The following is an 18,036-nucleotide window of genomic DNA, read 5'->3' on the forward strand; positions in this document are numbered from 1 at the left end:
GGGGGGACCCCCGCGGTGTCGGGGGAGCGCTGCGGGGTCCCGGCGCTGCCCGGCGGGGCGGGGGGGCCGCGGGAGGGCGGCGGCGGCGGCGCTGCCCTGGCCCGGCCGTGTGTGGGCCCTGCGGGCGGGTGTGCGGGGCGGGAGCGAGCGGAGCCCGCGGGTGGGGAGTTCGCTCGGGGCACGGAGGAGAGCTCGGGAATTGCCGGCTGGAGGAGGCTTTGGGCCAGGGGAGCGCTGTTAAGTGGGTCAAGAGCACCGTAAGTGGGTCTTGTTTATAGTCTTCGGTGCACTTGTTGCTCGCCAGGGCAGGGAGGGCTGCTGCTGCTGCTGCTCCTGAAATCTTTCTACAGAGACAATAAAAATAATAACGCCTCCGCTTGCACAATATGGGAGCCTTATTGTGCAAGCAGAGCAGTCTCTGTCTCTCAGAGTCTCTGTCTCTCAGTGTTTTAAAGTGAATGTGTGTATAAACACTTGAACTACCAACAGTAGATAATGCAAATATTCTATACCGCAGTTCGGATATTCTCAGATTGTTTGGGTAACCACAATTTGGATATTCTCAAGTGTCAACGGAATAAACTTTTTTTAAAGTTGGTTTTTATTTTTTAATTTTTTTTTTCCCGGGAGAATCAGACATTGATCTCTTATTTGCTTAGGTTGAGCAACAAAGACGTTTAAACATATGGTAATCGCCCAGAAGACAAAGAAGATATGACAGCTGTTGTTCTTACTGGGCTTTTGCAGCAGTGTTTCTTTTTGTGTCTGTTTTAGGCTTACAAGTCAGTTGATTTAATGGCTTTAGTATTTGTGTGGGCATTTGTTTTGAGAAAAACGTTAATATTAAATTATAACTTTTTTTGGTGTACAGACTTTGTCACCTTGTGTATGTAAACTATCATGCACCTGTTACATAGCAGAAAAGCTTTTAGATATTACTCCTTGTTTAAGGGCACTTTTGTTCTTTGTGCAGCATTGAAGTTCTTCAGGCGGTTGAATTGTCTTGTGTATCACAACCATGTTGCGTATTTTTTAAAATGGACCAGGTTTTACTAAACTGACCAGGCCCTCTGGGCAAACCCTTCTTGGTGCAATCTGGTTTTCAAGACTTGAGGCCTTTAAAGTGTAATTTAAACTCTTGTTTTCACTCCCTTGCTGTAGTCAGTGCTGGGCAGTATTAAATTTCTGGTTCCATCCTGGCTGTGGTCTTCACATATCTGTTCTGGAAGTCGGTGAAGAGCTGTGCACTGCACAGCCCTCTTTCTCAGCACTGTGGTAAAAATCCTCTGCTTTCAGAGGCCTTTTTCATAGTAGTTCAGTGTCGAGGTGCTTGTTTTCTGCAGAACCTTAGTGAGACTGCTACAAATTTGGTGGCAGCTGCTGTAACAGAGGAAAATATGTTTGTGATCGACAGAAGTAGGTTGTTGTGTCATGAAATTATGGATGCAGCATGGTCATAAAACCCAGCCTGTTTTCCTTGTTATCTTTGGCTATGAGCTAAAATTATTTATATGAGAAAGGAAGTGATTGTGTTTTGAGTTTGTTTTTCCTTTTCCCGTAGGGGTACAAGCCAGCTCCAGTTACGAAGATTTTATGCTGTGGTTCTTGCATTATTATGCGTAAACTTCATCTGTCCCGTGGCACTTAATCCAGTACGAAGGCTATGAGTGTGTGTTAGCAGGCAACTTAAAAGAAGTTCATTGTTGTGTGGGAAGTGTAATATTAGTTGATAAAATACGGAAATGATTCCCTTGCCTGAGCTTACAAATAAATATGGCTGTGAATAAGGTTGTTGGCAGCTTTGCAGTGAAAACCATGGAGAATAGTTGCTAATGTGGAAAACTGAATCCGAGTTAGTGATGGAGGAATTAAAAGCTGCATCCTAGCTCAGTCCAGGTTTTCAAAATGATGCTTTCTGAGTGTAAATCAGATATGAAAACGTAATCTAGTGTGAAGGGCAAGAGTGTATTTTTGGCATATTTCTTAAGCAAAAGCTTTCATGGTGAAAATTCCTTCAGCAGATTCTCATGTATTGTATGTGTATTCTCAGACATAAATACAAAATGTGATGGGTATATGAGCTGAAATTGTATCAGGTCTTCAAGAGAGCCAGACACAAACAAAGGTATTTCCCTGACCCCCCACAACCCCAGTCTTTGCACCGATGGAGTTGTATTAGTGCTGTTGGACTGGTGACATTACCACTAGTTTGCTAAAGTGGCTAGTGAGCAGTGATTTTGGCAATGTGGGTGAGATTCAAACTTGGAGCCTGACTCCTGGATACAGGATTAAAGGGCTGGGGTTTGAAAAGCCTCCACTTGCTCTAGGCAAGCGTTTCTGCTGATTTGTCATGAAGGAAAATTAATGGGACTTGGCAGGGCATGTAATGCCAGTGATTTTAATGCTTGGCTCTCTGCTATCTCATGTCTTCAGTTGCATGTTCAAGGAGCTGTGTCAAGCATTCATGTACGAAAGATACTCAATATTAGGCACTAAAAATTTTGCCAGTTTTACAGGTTTCTGGTTGCATAACCATATTGTCCAAGACACTGTGCAAAGCAACAAGGCCTGCTTTCGTCAGTGGAGATGCTGTTTGTGCATGAGGAAAATCTTGATAAGGAAACTTCAGGAGGTCATTGGATTATTAGGATGCCATCAGCAATTCAAATCCTTGAATAGAGGTAGTTCTGAAATGGAAATAGCAGTTTTGAGTATTTATGATTTGAAAGTGTCTGTGTCTGAGTCATTCAGTGAATTTTCTGACAGACGGTGTTGGTAGATTTGAAAAGACGTTGCACAAGATAATGGTAGTGATTATGGAAAAGTATTTGGGACAGTGTTTAGGGGGAAGACTATTAATTTAAACTGTATTGTTTTCTGATAGAACTTGTTTTAAATGCTGTTTCCTTTGTATTGACATATAAGACGTATTTCAGCGGGTTGTGCTTAATGTGGTGACTGCCTGTCTCTGCTATTTAAAGCAATATATTTGTCAAGACAAGTTCAACAAAGAAGCTGGTTTTCAAAAATTCAGGATATGGAGACAAATAAGCTACTAGTTCTGATTCTTCAGAAAACTGTTTCTGAAAACATTTTTAACTTTCATTTGTTTATTTGAATATGCTCCTACTACTGGAACATTTTACTTTTGAAGTAGGATGCTGCAGATCAGTATGTAAACTAGTAAGAAGCAGGAGGTGAGTTGTTTTCATTTAGTTCCTGTTGCAGAGCAGTGAAGTGAATGACCTCCTGCCTTCTGTGTGACAGAGTGAGAGATTCAGACTTTTATCATGTAACTGTAAAACAGAACAGCAGTTTAACTTGCCCAGTGATTTTCTGGAAAGTTTGTCTCAATGGTTTGACATAAAAATACAATCTTTATCTTAGTCCACTTTGAAGGTGGACCTCAGGGTTTCCTTTCAGGACATGGTGACAGGCTTTCTGTTTACAGAGGACTGCTCACCATGCTGGGATGTGGTAGCTGGTGTGGTGATAAGCAGACAGCCTCTCTCAGGAAAGGAGGTGCCACAGCTTCTGCTGCTGCTTGATTTGAGAAGTAGCAGAGAACTTGAAGCGAGTTGGCAAAATTAAGGTGCTTAGAGATTTGGAGAGCAAATATTACATGTTTAATTCCATTTTGCATTCTGATTTAACATGATTTTCAATTATAACCTCTTTGGAATTTTCAGGACCTCATAGAAATATCTTTGTATTTCACTGTTTTTTGTTCAGTGGCACCTGTCCGAGTTATGATGTGGTCACGGTAGGAAAAAAATTACTGTTTGGTTTCTTTTTCTTTTTTTTAGTTTAATGATATCTTGATGGCAGTTTTATTTGTTGTTGCACATAGCCATGATTACTCGTGTATTCCGGAGTTGCAGATCTCTGCTGCTCTGTTAGTGGAGGAAAGGGTCTCTTTTTCTGACCAGTCAGGATTCTTTGGACTTCTGTGAACTGTGTATGTGTGACAGTGAATGTTTTGGGACTTCTTAGGGCTGCCTTGTGGTTAAATTGATTGCATAAAGGTGCCTTCAAATGCATAGGCAGATACAAGGTTCCCAGGACACGTAATTGTCAGCATAGAAAAATCTGCTGCATGGTTCAGATGGATTTCAATAGCTGTGAAAATGCTGGGATGTGCCAGCTGCTGTAGCGCTCTGTGAACAGGACTAATTAAGCCCTTGTGAGAACAGAAAATAGTCAGGCACTATTTACAGGAAGAAAGTGTTGGAACAGGCAGAGCTGTAATCATTGGCTCTGAGGTACCTTTAGACAGCAGTAGGCAAGAGAGTAGACAATTTACTTGCGGAATGGGTTGAAAGTCAAGTCTGAATGCTTACAATGGATATTGCAGTGTTCTGCCAGCACGTCTAAGTACATTGCACACTTCTGTTGAGACCTGCTACAGGAAAGGCTACTTCCCTTTTTTGCCCTATTTTGTTCTCTTCTGTCTGGCGGTATTTTATCTCAAAGCGGTTAACCTTCATGTTTCTCATGCAATGCTGAAAACCAAACTATACTAGATATAGATGTCATAAATGTTGCCTGCATTTGAATGGGTCCTGTAAAAGTCTAGCTGTCTGCTAAAGTGAATGGTTGTTTTTCCAAGTATATTTTAAGCTTTTCTATTATCATCTGCATGTATTCAAAGACAAGGTGCAACTGGGCTGCCTTACCTTAAGTACACCAAAACCGTTTCTCATATCTGTTCATCCAATTTTCCTCCTTCTCAACCAAATTAAATGCTCTTTTCCCTAGTGTGCATGGTTCCATCTGCTTAGAGGATTGCAGAGACTACCATTCCTGATTTGAAGACAAGATCAATTGTGCTGCTCTGTTTAGGGTCTAGAGGAAGACACTTTATATGCCACAGATTTCCTTAGGAGATCACTGGATGTGTTAAGCCGTTCTACAGCTTTTAGGTAAGGGTCTTTTTAGTGGTAGGAACCTGTAGTGGGCTTTTCTCTGCTTTAATGACAGCATTCTGGCAAGGTTCCTGCTTTAGCTCCTTACTGATGGATGTTTTTGGCTTGTCAAGTTTGATTTTTCTCAAAGTGCTTTCTCAAGTGTGTTTTAGTAAACTGGATGCTTATGGATATTTGAATAAACAGGCTGTTCTGGAGGGAACAAGCCATGGGCCTTCTTGCTGTATGAAACATTTTCTTTAGACTTTGTTAAAGACCCTTATTTGTGCTCCTTTGGTTTCTTGTGCGAACTACTTGGTGGGCGATACCAGGATTTGGGAACTGTAACCATGATAAGGACTTCAAGATCACACTGTCTGTACATTTTTTCTGAGTTTTTGTTAAATGCAGAACTTGTAATGAAAATGGAATAATTGAATTGAGGCAGTAAAAGCTACCTTCTGAGAGCAAATACCAACTCGGGGTTCTTAGATTAAATCTGAATGGTAAAATTCCTTTAGCTGGTGGTAAAATTCCTAAAGTTAATCTTTAACTGCTGCTTGTACTAGAAATATATCCATGTCTCCCAGTCTGCAGTGGGAGCTGTTTTAAAAAGCCGTGCAGTGCAAAGATAAGTGTAGCTGAGACTGACTGTGAGAGTACTGGCAAGCTTTTAGCTGCAGGGAAAGGGATTTTAGCATTTGGAACAAGGAAGAGGATGGCTGGTAGGACTTGGGATGAAGAGCCATTGAACATGCATTTTGGCATCTCTCAGCTGACAGCTTAGGTGTGCATTTGTTATGAAGAACCCTGCATGGCATTTCCTGGTGGGCTGCTCCTGGGATTTAGCGGTTGCCATTCCCTGGTGTAAACCGAAGGATTTACTTTTTCTATTTTCTTTCCTAATGTTTTAATTTACATCTTGGTCTCTGTGACTGGTGGAATTTGTGGGCATGTATTACTTAAAGAAATACTAGTGCTGTGGGGATAAGTTAGTGGTGGTGGAATCTGGTACAGTTTGAGGTTATGGGATGACACAACCAATTTGCACATGAAGAACAGTGTGCTTTGCAAATTGTGATAGTTAAAGCAATTATTTGTGTCTGTGTATTCCCTAGAATAGCATATGGCATTGCAAGGCTGGTAACAGTGATATTCTACTCTTCTCAATATTAATCCTTTAGGCAAATAATTTTTTGTTTTAATGGAACATGACTGTAGAAATAAAAGTAAGAGCCTATTCATAATTTTTATTAAACTATCTGTGTGACAAAGTGCCAGCTACTGGCTTTCTGCCTGCTGTACCTTCAACAGGGAACAAAATGGGTTATTTTCTGAGGTGAGTGTTCTGAGAGTTGAGAAAAGCACAACAAAGTCAACAAAAGCTTTACTTAGTGGTTTTCTGACCTTTATGTATTCCAAGCTAAAAGGAGGATGCTGAAAAAGGCTTCTGTCATGGTTATCTTAATGTCCATGGTTAAGTGCAACTGCTCTTTGACTTCTGCTCTGTGACATTTTAATAATTGGCAACCATATGAATTCTGCAGCGTTACAGAAATAGTTCAATAATAGGTGTGTGATAAAATTCCTTTTCTTTTTGTGAGCTTCACTAACGCAGCAAAGGAAGTTGCTAGGTAGCTTAGACTTGATTTGTGAGATATTTCTCAAGGGGCAGTTTTCAAATACGTTTTTGGTATGGAAGATGCATACTGAATTTAAATAGAAATACTATATTATTTAAATATAAATATATATACCTGATAAGTATGAATTATTCATTTTACTCCTGTGAAGGATATAAAGAAATAATTTTTGGTGGTGTGTTTATTTATTCTCATTTTAGATCATCGCCCGGAAACAGAGAGTGTAATTTGCAAAAGCCTCCTTTTCTTTCTGTTAGGATTTTTCATAGGTGATCTGGCATTGCTATACCACCTAGGACTGTAAAGAAAGAAGATCAGTAATAAAATGTTAAAACTTTCTGGGTTACAAAAATCCAATATTTCGTTCAGTAGGAAGTGACTTGTTGCTAAAATAATTGGAGATGTGTATTAGTTTTAGCTACTGTGTCTGTAAAACTCTTTAATTTGGCCTTAAACCCGTGCTCTGGAGTTCAAAGGTGGGATGTTGCCTGTATTCTGCCTTGAAGGAAAACTCGATTTCAAGTTAAGCTTATCCTTGATAGAAGCAAGAGAAGCTTGACCAAGTTTCATTGCATAAATGCTTCTGTCCCAAACAGCAAACTGGCGCGTGATGCTGTTGAAAGTGCCAGTTGTGTCAACTGATTTGGAAGGGCTCCAGTACTGGGCTCAGGGTAGGGAAAGGGAGATTGTACCAAAAAAATCTCAAAGACTCGGATAAGATCTGGGTGGATGTAACAGTACAGCCCTGCATGGCTGTGGGTAACCAGGGCCCGCTTTGGGTTTGGAGCAGCAGAGTTTTAAGATGCTCTTGGGAAGGTGGTACAAGATGTTCTCAGAAGGACGTTAGTTTTTCGTTCCTCTGTGTAAGCCCTTTCCAGCTGACTTTTTCTGCGTTGGTTAACCGGATCAAACAGCCCCTTGTTACACATCACAGTAAAGTCATTGTGAGAAACAAAGCGTGATTACAGAACCCATGACTGTTTTCCTCTGAAAACTCATGTCTTGGCTCTGTTTCAATAGTTCATTATTATGTAAGTGCCTGAGGGCTTATCTGCTTGCAAGACTCACATGAGTGTTTTCTGTAGACTAAGGTCATCCTTGAAAAGGTACAATTCCACATTCCTGTTCTTTTAGCAGTAAGTATGATGTGTCCAGTAGTTCTTGTACCACCACCTGAAATCTTTCCACATTTTGAGAGAATTCATCCTATGTAGACATTAAAACTCCCTTGAAACTTGGTGCTTCCTTCTTGGAGATCCTGTTTTGAGGTAACAGATAATTTGAATGCTTTCTCATTTCAATCCAAAGGGACTCGTGAATTGGGCAGTAATCGAAGTAATGTCTTTGTAATAAATGAACAGTTTATAAGCATATTATTTGTTACAACATTCAAAGTCACAGGTAACAGTGGTGGTATTTGGGGTTGACCAAAGCATAGTTGAATAATTCCTGTCGTAGAAGGACATTTAGTCACACTAATGATGGAGCAATTGAGAATTACTGGCACTTAAAATTAATTACCAGGCAAACATAAAAAGGAAAAGGTGGAGGATGTGCTCATTACTGCTGCTTCCATTGGAGACTGCTGCTTCAGGGGATGTGACAGAGGTAATAGAGCTGTACCAGCATATTCTGCTGATGGTGATCCAGTTGCTAAGCAAAAATGCAGGATGTGTTTGTTAAAACTGCTTCTCTTCAGTGATTGTCCAGCTGCCTTTATTCGTCTTTGAACTTTTGATTTGGTTGTACTGAAAATCTTGGATCATCTGGTAAGTTGTCTAGGGAATTGGTTATATTAGGAAGCAAGTGGTCTGTTAGTGAAAACCAGTTCTGCTTTGTGTTGGAAATGTTGAATAAGGAAGCCGTACAACTGGGAGGTTTTAAACTGTTGGGAATAACACTTCATGTAGAAGTATTAGCAGCACTTACTGCACATAATGTAGTATGTGTGTTGTTTGAGCCAGATTTTCTGCCTTGTGTACTACTTGCAGTATGGATTAAGTAGGTTGTGTAACGTACAAGCCTTCCCTCCTCCACTGGAGTGCAGTGAATGCCAGTTTGAAGCTGTCATGCTAGTGCTGTGTGCTTTACAACTCCAGTGACACAGGATCCCAAGATAAATGCAGCCTTCATTTAGTGACATTTTTAGGCTTTAACAGCACGCTATGAAGTGAAGCAGAGAAAATGGCAATGGATTACAGGAAAAGTCTTTTGCATTCCTTGCTGTTTTCATGCTGTAAAATTTATGTCATAGAGGATCTCTCCCAAGCTCTGATTTCAAACTCCCATGTGGACCAAAAGCAACATTTTATGTGGCTGGACAAAGGTCCCTTTTCACTAACTTTAAGTGACCTGAGGCAGATTAACGTGCAGATTAATGTATTTGACAGTAATAAATCAGCTTTAACAAGTACCGAGGCAGAGATTTGTTTGGCAGAGGGTTTGGATGGTATCTGGAGTTGCGTTGAACATTTGTAGAGGATGATATCTGAGACGGTTGAAAAATTTCCTGCTGTGTTAGATTTTGTACTGATGCATATTTATGCAATTTAGCTATGTGCAGTTTTATTTAAGTCAAGGTTGTTATCTTGGTGAGCAAGCCTATAAAAATGGAAGGATTCTAGTTTAAATGGTATGCATGCATTTTGTCATCCACTGTAAATGTTTACAAGTTGCTGTATAGGACACATACTCTAAGGAGTTTTGTTCCCTCTCTGCATAAATTTATTATCTAATTTTAAGTTTACTTGGAGAAACAGCTTTCATGTTGATTACACATCTTTCTTGTAGGAATCTTGACTTGTAACCTTCCCAAACTTGAATACAAACATCAAGAACCAGTGACAAAATTGAGATGAGAGAAATTGCTCTGTGCTTCCTCACAGGTAGCACAGCTGTTTATCAGAGAGCAGTTACAAGTTAGTGTTAGGAATACTTGGTGTTTTTTTGGGAATATTATTTTAGTGGTTAAAATAACTGCTGTGTGTTACTCCATGGGGAGGGTACAAGATCTGTTTGTTTAATTGTTCTGTCGTGTTTCTCAGTACTGAGGCTTACAAGAAATTTGTACATTTGTGAAATGACGTGACAGTGTGACGAGCTTGGCTTCCAAACTGGAGTTCATAGTCCAGGTGAGGGCTGGTTATATTGCAGGAGAATATAAACCAGAGAGACAGGATTTAAACAAGTCATTCTTTTCTCCTTCAGGAGGGAAACTGTAGCAGCGCATAAAGTAATTGGTAAGATTGGCTTTTGGGATGTTTTTTTATGTGGATTTTTTTTCAGGTTTGTGAGTTTGGTTTATTTTGTGTATGGGGTTTTTTTGTTTGTTTAGGGTTTTTTTCCCCAGTTTTTCTTTAAATCTTTGCTCTTACTGTTCTGACTTTTGTCAGTGACAATCAGTGACATCAAACTGCTCTCTGACAGTTTAAACACCATCTATGAAGAAGTTAAAAATCATAGTAGTAAACAGATTTTATCTAATCTGTACATAAGAACAAAATTTGGGGCACACTGAGTGTTTTGATTTCCTTGAGTCTCTGGAAAAAGGCAAGTTAATTTCATTGAAACTTGAAATTCCAGAACAGTTATAACCTAAACCAGTCAAACTAGAAATCCCTCTGGCTCAGGATTCTGCCTTTATTGTGGAGTTGCTGCTTAAGCTTCTGCCCCCTGAGGCTCTTTGACCACCCCCTTGTGTGTGATGCACTGTGTAATATCTGCCCAGTGTTCCTCCAAGCTCTGCTCCAGAAACAGATTCATGTTTCTTTGCTCCACTTGCTCAGTTTTCTTGCCCCTGTGTCTCACCCGTGCATGGTGACAAGACCTACCTGAAGTAGTGGGACCAAGAAACTCTGGTTTGCTTGTGCCCAGCAGATTCTGTGTGTCATTGGTGCTGAGTTGGTGGGTAGTGAGAGTTGTGCTGTGGGCCTGTTCATGGCGAGGTTCACTTGATATGTCCCCCTTGCTGCAGGATGAAATCCCGACATGTGTATGCCAACTGGCCAGGTTGCAGCACCTTTTACTGAGGCTTTGACTCTGCTTTGTCCCTGACCTTTCTATTTATAACCTTTGAGTCTGAAGCCTGGCCAAGTTGCAGGACCACCTACCAGTCTCAGGCAATCTGACCATTCAGGGGAGGAGGAAACTTGGCAGCCGTAGGGTTTTTCTGTCCCCTTGTCCTCTTATGTAAGTCGCTGGCTGGAGCATCTCAGGGTAGTGCCTGCTGGCTTGTGGAATGCCTTTGGGGAGTTACTGGTGTTGGTAGGGTGCTTTGCCTGGTGTCTGTGGGAAACTTTCTGTTTCAACCCTCATCCTTTCTTCTGTGCAGTTTTTAGTTTTCTGCCTCGTAATAATTTGACTTCCTTCCTGTTTGGGTTTGTTTTTATTCATTAGGCCCTTTGCTGTCCTTCCTCAGAGAGAACTCTAAGGATTTTAGTAAGGATGTCCATTCCCTAAGGAAGAAAATAACTTCTAAGCATGAATGTGCAAGCAGTATGTGCTAGATGTGTATTCAGGGGCTTCTAGAGCTAGAGGTGGCCTCATGTGCTTAACGTGATTTGATGGATTTATCCTGTGCATTTGTCCACTTTCCCTGTGAATCCTCATCCTGTAGCAAGAAGTTCCAAGGTTTACTTATTTGCTCTGTCAAAACCAAGTCCTTTTTGTGTCTAAGTTTGCCATCTGCTGACTCTGTGACCTTACCTTGGTTGATGGGCAGTGGTTGGTATCTTCACTTTTTCTTGTTGTTGTTTGGAGTGGTGCTGCTGTTGTGGACTTGAAGATGAGGAAACCTTGTGCTGTGTTGAAATCTTAGCTGCAATTTTGAGTGATCGACTCTGGTTTTACATCAAACTTTCTTTGCTATCACAAAGGAAACCGTCTCTCAAATAATTTAGTAGATGTGTGAAATGGGATGTAAGGCTTCTGAACTCTTACGGATTAACTAGCACATATTAAAAATAGATTTCAGATTTTGTATTTCATAAATGCAGAGCTTGTTCACTTCTTACTTGTTTCCTTAGCTACAGTTGCTTGCTTATCTACTCAGGCCAGGACTTGCTTGGTTATCTGGGCAAGTTGGTTGTCCTTCAAGGTTTTATTTCTGCTTTTTCCTACATACTAAATTCACAACACTAATTATTGATTTTTGTTAGGACTTACAACCTGACATTGTCTGCTTTGTTCCCCCAAAATCATGTCTGCCTCTACTGTGCTGTCAATACTGGAAGAACCTTTCATGCTTTTGCTAATAGTGTACCTGGGGGTTTTACAAGTGGATGAGGCAGTGTTTATGCTCTGTTTAGAACTGACCCCCTGTCTAGAGTTCTCAGCTGGGTTTCCAAGTACATCTTTAGCATACAAATTAGTGGTTGGCTTCTACATGTAGCACTTTGTCTCTGCTGAGAAGCTTGGCCTGCATTTTCTGTCTGTGCACATCAGATGAATCTGAAGAGCTGTGTTGCGTCTCGGTCACAGCCATGGATACAATAGTTTGTCTTTGCATCAAAATTACATTAGATAGCTTATTTTTCTTACAGAATGAGAACAAGCTTATACTAGAATGAGATCCTTTATTTGCTAATTCCATTGACAGTAAATGTTGTGTCAGCATAAGGTATTTTTTCTTCTTTCCAGAATAGTTTGCCGGAGTAGTTTTACATGTGTTAACACCCCTTACAGATGCAGTTGTGTTACGGTAAGAGTACTTTCAGTGAGTATTTGAAAACTAGGACAAATAACTATTCAGTAGTTTGCTGACCCAGTTCTTGCTTTCTGCTCCTGTTCCTCCTGTCTGGGCCCTTGTCCAGGAAATCAACCGAAATTCCTACCCTTCCTGCTCTTAAGATCGTGAACGCTTATCAGCTTGGCCATGTTTCCTTCCTGTTCTCAGGGTTTCTTAAAGAAATTCAGTCTCTTCTGTGATGTCTAGAGCTTCTTTCTGCAAAACAGAAAATGCAGACAGTGACTGCTTAGCTCCCTGTTTGTGTTTAGGTGTTTGTAGGATTGTATAAAGGTGTGTGAAAGGCCCTTTGGTACAAAACAACAGTGACCAGGTCGCCCCAGCACAGACTTGACTCTCAAGGGAGAGAATGTTGCTGGTTCAGGCGGCCCATTTAGTTACTTTTCTTGGGGCTGTTTCAGAGCTTGTTATTATATTGTAATTTTCCTGTAACACTTTATAGACAACAATGCTCTTCAGAGTTGAAAAATAGGAGAAGGAATGGAAGACTCCATGCATGCTGTTACATTCTTGTGTATGGGCAAAGAGGGAGTACCCTTTGTACACGTGTCTGTTTATGACAGTAACGTGTGAGTAAGTAAAGCCAAGAATTTATTGTTAGTATAATAGAAATCCTTACAGTCTGACTCAATTTTTCTTTAACAGTTAAGTCTAGACTAATGATTCTTAAGAGAAATGTTGCAATCAGAGTACTTACATACAGGAAAATGTTGCCAAGCGCAGCTAAAATTGTAGCACACAAACTTCTTGGTTCCTGTGTCCCTTCAGGTGGGGTTACTTTCACTCTTCCATTGCTGCTTTGGGTCTTTAAGTCAGCAGCTTTGGACTGCTGGAGAGGATAATAGGAGGTTGTCAGCCTTGAGAGTTGTTTGTTTGGATGAGTATGGTGTTGATTTTGCCCGTTTCTTCTTCCTCCCTCTAGGATCCACTTGAGTTTTCTTTGTATGTTTGCTAATATGCTTTTACTAGTCTTATCTTTCTTTGTTGGTCTAAAGCTCCAGGTTATGTCTGAATTTACTATATATGGTGCCCTTTATGTGTGTTTGTTGCCCCTAAAGCCAGGTTTGTCCAGCTCCAGGTCTACGTTTTTTTTAACTGTCCATTAATAAGCTCTTTAGCTGTGGGGTTCCCTGGTGGCAAGGCTGTGCCCCATCTCTTATTCCATGCCTGTATTCCTCTGTACTGTATCTCTACTTCTCAGGGCCTCTGTTGACATACTAGGCCTGTATTCCTCAACATCACTGTAAATTCCTCTTTCTGTGGAGAATAAGTACAGGTTACATCACACCAAGGTAAACAAAAGTAAATGGCATCTAGTCAATTAGGAAAGCTGATGTCACAGCTAAACTGACTAAAAGCCCAAGAAAAGTCCAGACAGAGCAAGCCTGATAAAGCTCAGTCTTTGGCCTCGTGGCTCGATGTGGAGCATATGGCCTCCTGCTGGTCCTGTGGTGTTGTATTTACAGGGCTGCATGATTATGATTTCCCCCCCCTTTCGATGTCCCCAAATCCCTGCATATCGCTTGCAAGCCCAGGAAGGGTGTTGCAGACCCTCTCATGACTCCAGGCTCCTGAGCAGGAGTAAATGATCCTGGAGACATCCCCTCTTTTCTGTCTTGTCTTGCCTTGTGGTGACCTGTGTAGGTCAGCGGGTAGCCAGTAGTACTTTGTCATATATATCTATTGTTGTTTGCTGTAAGTGCTTCACATAATACTGTGTTTTCTATTGTGAATTTTATAATTATAGTAAATGCTGTATTCTATCCATGATAAAGGCAACCTGCATGTCTAACACCACCTTTTTCTGTTTATGTGAAATTATGATTTTATTCCTGTTTTGTAATAAGATATTTTTGTAAGTATAAACACTGTGTCTGTTTCCTTTGAGGAATTTTTTGCTTAATCCACTGTTGTCACTATCTTATGTTGTGAGTTATCTGCTGTAAATAATTTGATATAAAAAAATAATCTTTATTTTCCTTTAATGGTGCTGATTGTCATTAATCCAGTGTTACAGTACTTAACAAGCAGTGTAGCTCTGTTATCAAAGGGTGGATTGCAATTACATGCTTCAAAGTAGGGACAGGATATTTTTTTCACTGAAAGTATATAGAAGTTAAGTGCTCCTTGTTGCCACAGCTCACTTAACAGCATTTTGGTTTTTTAGACAATCCAGTGTGTGTTTGGGGAGCTTTTCTGGTTTGGGTTTTTTTTTTTTTTAGTTGGAAGAGACATGGATCACACACATACACACCTCTCCCCCATATGGCTAGCTGAATGCATCAATAAGGGATATTAAGTCATGCAAAACATCTGACATGTATATTCACAAAATACTTCCTGATTGCTTGGAAATTAACATGAACCAAGTTTATGGTCTTAAACTGTTTCAAGCGTGTAGGTGTGTTTTGAGTTTAAGCTACATCCCTGCTTAAAGGGCTCACATGTGTATTGATAATAATTTTGGTTCTTGAAACTTTAGCATTATTCTCATAAGTAGACTGTGGGTCTTTTACCATCTCTCCTTAGTTATGGGACAGTAGAAAGTAAAAGATTAACTTAACATTTCTACTTTTGAACTGCATCAGTGATGTATTATGATACCAGTGTCTGATACTAGGTCTTGTTTCAGAATTCAAGATGATTTCAAACACTTACCAGGAAGCATGCTTATATGAGAGTGGCACTAAATGGTAAAGGAGACTGAAAGTTAACTTCAGCTTTTCTTAACTCTCAACAATATTTATCTTTTAAACCCCAAATTATTCTCTGGCTATTGCATTAAGGAAGTTAAGTAATTAATAAGTAGCTTTACCTGGTTTTATGTAGAACTTCAGCCATTTGACTGAATTTGCTTCTGACTGACATAAATTTGATGCAGTCTAGTTGTGGTGGATCTGCCTCTTTTGCTTGAGTTTTGGTGGGTAAAAAAGAATCTGAAAGATGATGCATCACTTTTTTGATCTTAGACTGATACAATTCTATGATGTGGGTGTTGGTTATTTCTACAATGTTATTGTGGCATTTTTGCTACAGAAAAGTACCAAATTTTTAGTTGTCTGACTTGTGGCAAAGCAGCATTGTGGCTTTTGAGGAGGGGGATATATGCTGTTTTCAACTGAAAAAATGTCATTACTGAGGGTAAGTAAAGTAATAACTTTGCTTTGTTCTTATTTTTTACAAATATGGGAATGCAAACGTTTTGTAGACCAAACCTGTCAGCCACAAAATGAAACACTGATGAGCAAGCTCACAACCTCAGGAATAAAAATTAGCAAGATTATCAGTATAACTAGAGAGCAGGTGTCCAAAAACTGGGAGGAGTGACAGCTTTTTGCAACCAGGCCTCTGAGATCCTCTCTGCTCTACTAAAATTAGTAATCTTGGTAAGGTGCCTGGTTTGCTATGCCAGGTGTGGCCTGCAGCCGGTTAACAAGTCATAATAAAGGCCATGGTGTGTACATGTATAACAATTAAAGGCCAGGCCCAACAGATAACTGTCAGTTTTTAGCAGGTTAGGAAAATCCTGCCTATAAAATACGTGGAGTTAAAATTTTGGGGGTGGGGTGCTGCCCTTTGTCACGCCCTCCACATCCACAGTGCTTGAGTTTGCATGTTTGATAGCATTTGTGTCTTTCATGGCAAAGGATGATCTTATTCTCCTCCCTGGGTTAATATTTTTCCAGACTGTCACGTGGAATGAGTTGTGACAAACATCAGAGTGCCTCTGGGTGAAGGGGCAGCCGTGAGAAGTGGGGCTCTTTACTGCCCAAACAGGGGAGAGTGGGGCTGCCCCCTCTTGGCACCAGCCGGCCCTTAAAATGTGCACAGTGGCGCATCTAAGGAAAGAGGTGTCCGAGCAGGCCCGTAAGAAGCGCTGCAGGCAACTGTCTGAATGATTTGCTTCTTGAAGTTTGCAGCCTGAAACGTGTGTATTTCTCTTTTGGTTTTAAAAGCACAGTGGTAATGTTTGTTTTTGTAGGGTTGCTCCAGGCCTTGGAGCACTTTCTTGAGTTATAAAAGATCTCGGTTCAGTTTTTAGAGATTCAGACTAGGCCTTTGTAGGAGAGAGTGTTGTACCTGCCAGGGTGGAGGAATGTTTGCTCTCTGAATCGCTATCTTGATGTCCTTTACATTCCCATGCAAAGATCCTCTGTGTAGAGGGGCTAAATGAGTGTAGCCTCAGTTTAGTGGTCTAGCTCTGGGTTTCACTGGCTGCACACAATACTTAGGTTTCTTCATCTTCACGCAGCGTTTTGTGAATTGGATGTCCTTGAGGCTGTAACTAAAAGGATGTATTCTAAATTTTCACTTGAGAGGAAAGTAATGTTTAATTTCAGTCTTTCACTTTTAGACAGTCTGTGATCCAAAGTGTTACTAACAAAAAAGAGCTGCATCTTTTTGTTGTTGGCAACCGTGAAGTAGCATGGTGTGAGTAGCATGCCATAGAAATAAAATCATAAAAGGGCAAAAGATGGAATGTTCCTCACTTGGAGAAACTGAACCATTTCTTGAAAAATTAAGAAAAAGCAAGTTTTCCAGGTCTGGTCTGTGGATATTTGTGGAATGTGATGTGAAAAGGGTTTGAACTTCTGTTCTTAGTTTTGTGTTGCTTTTGTGACAGCTCTCTTGGTTTTGGTTTATTAAAGGCTAAAACTAATTTACAGCGGTTATGCAGTCTGTAACAACCGGACGTTGTGCACTGGGGGTGGGCCAACCTCTTACATAACACTTAACCCAGTTACAAAACTGGGGTCCAATTTGCGGTACAAATTGGACAAATGTTGTAACAATGTAATGGGATCCTCTGAAATGGAAGCGTTTTGCTAATGTAGGCAGGCTGCCGGCTTGTTCCCTTTCTTTGGACCCAAATGCATCAGAATGTGCCTGATTGTTTGCCTCTGCAGCCTGCTGTGAAATAGCTTAGGCTGAAGCGTCCAGTGACAGTTTACAAGTTACAAAGACAGCTTTTTGGCCACTGACCCTCTGCGGGAGCCTAAGCTTTGTTTTGTAGATGCCTCTTTATCTAGGGAAATTACATCGAAAAAAGAGGTGCTGGATTACTTCCTCATTGTTCCTCATTGTTAAAGATGACCTCCAAAGAATTTTTACAGCCTGATTCATACTTTTCCTTCAGCGTACAGAAAACAAGGTCTTCTGTGAGGTTTTCCTCCTCCTCCCTTTCATACATACCCTTGTTTGCTTTGTTTTTGACTGTAGCTTTAGAGAATATTTGGGATGTTAACTGTGGATGTTTAACTCCTTAATTGAAAAAGACAGCTCAACTGTTTAAGACTCTAAGTAAAAAAAAAAAAAAAGAAAAGACACCCCTTATTTCAAGTTATATTCTTGAATCTTTCAGTATTAATTTTTTTACCTTTTTGTCTGTGACCTGCTGATATATATAGGACAATTCACAAATTATTTAAAATGTCTGGATTTCTTATCTCCTTTGCTTTGCTGTGTGCATAATGAAAAAAAACAGCCAACAAGTAGATCCCCCATACAGCTACCAAGCGACCACGGGTCAGCTGGGCCACATGTATGGGTGACACTCAATGTCAGATTTAACTCCTGTAACACAGGAGTGTAGGTAACACTCTTCTTCTTTCCCTTACACACACCCTGTGCACCTGCACTGTGCTGGTGTACACCTGATTTCCCCTGTATGAATCGGGGTGGTCAAAAAAAGTCCACCTCCCCCCAGGAAAACCCAAAGCACGAAACCCAACACCTTGCCAGCAGA

At 40.6% G+C, this 18,036-nt stretch overlaps 1 protein-coding gene across 6 annotated transcripts in view; it reads left to right on the top strand.

Moving 5' to 3' along the window:
- Positions 1-61: 61 nt before the first annotated feature.
- ADIPOR2 (adiponectin receptor 2) overlaps positions 62-18,036 on the top strand; it is a 44,103-nt gene continuing 26,128 nt past the window's right edge. The window contains exon 1 of one of the 6 annotated variants that reach the window (XM_027680711.1): positions 62-112. The gene's annotated coding sequence lies outside the window, so the exon portion shown is untranslated. Of the gene's footprint in view, positions 113-172; positions 258-4,758; positions 4,923-5,567; positions 5,692-9,673; positions 9,787-16,026; positions 16,219-18,036 lie in introns of those variants that run through there. The other 5 variants (XM_027680716.1, XM_027680710.1, XM_027680715.1 and 2 more) reach the window with 5 other exon arrangements.

This window comes from Neopelma chrysocephalum, unplaced genomic scaffold (genome assembly GCF_003984885.1).
Source record: "Neopelma chrysocephalum unplaced genomic scaffold, ASM398488v2 Primary Assembly neopelma1_59, whole genome shotgun sequence".
NCBI classification, from domain to species: domain Eukaryota; kingdom Metazoa; phylum Chordata; class Aves; order Passeriformes; family Pipridae; genus Neopelma; species Neopelma chrysocephalum.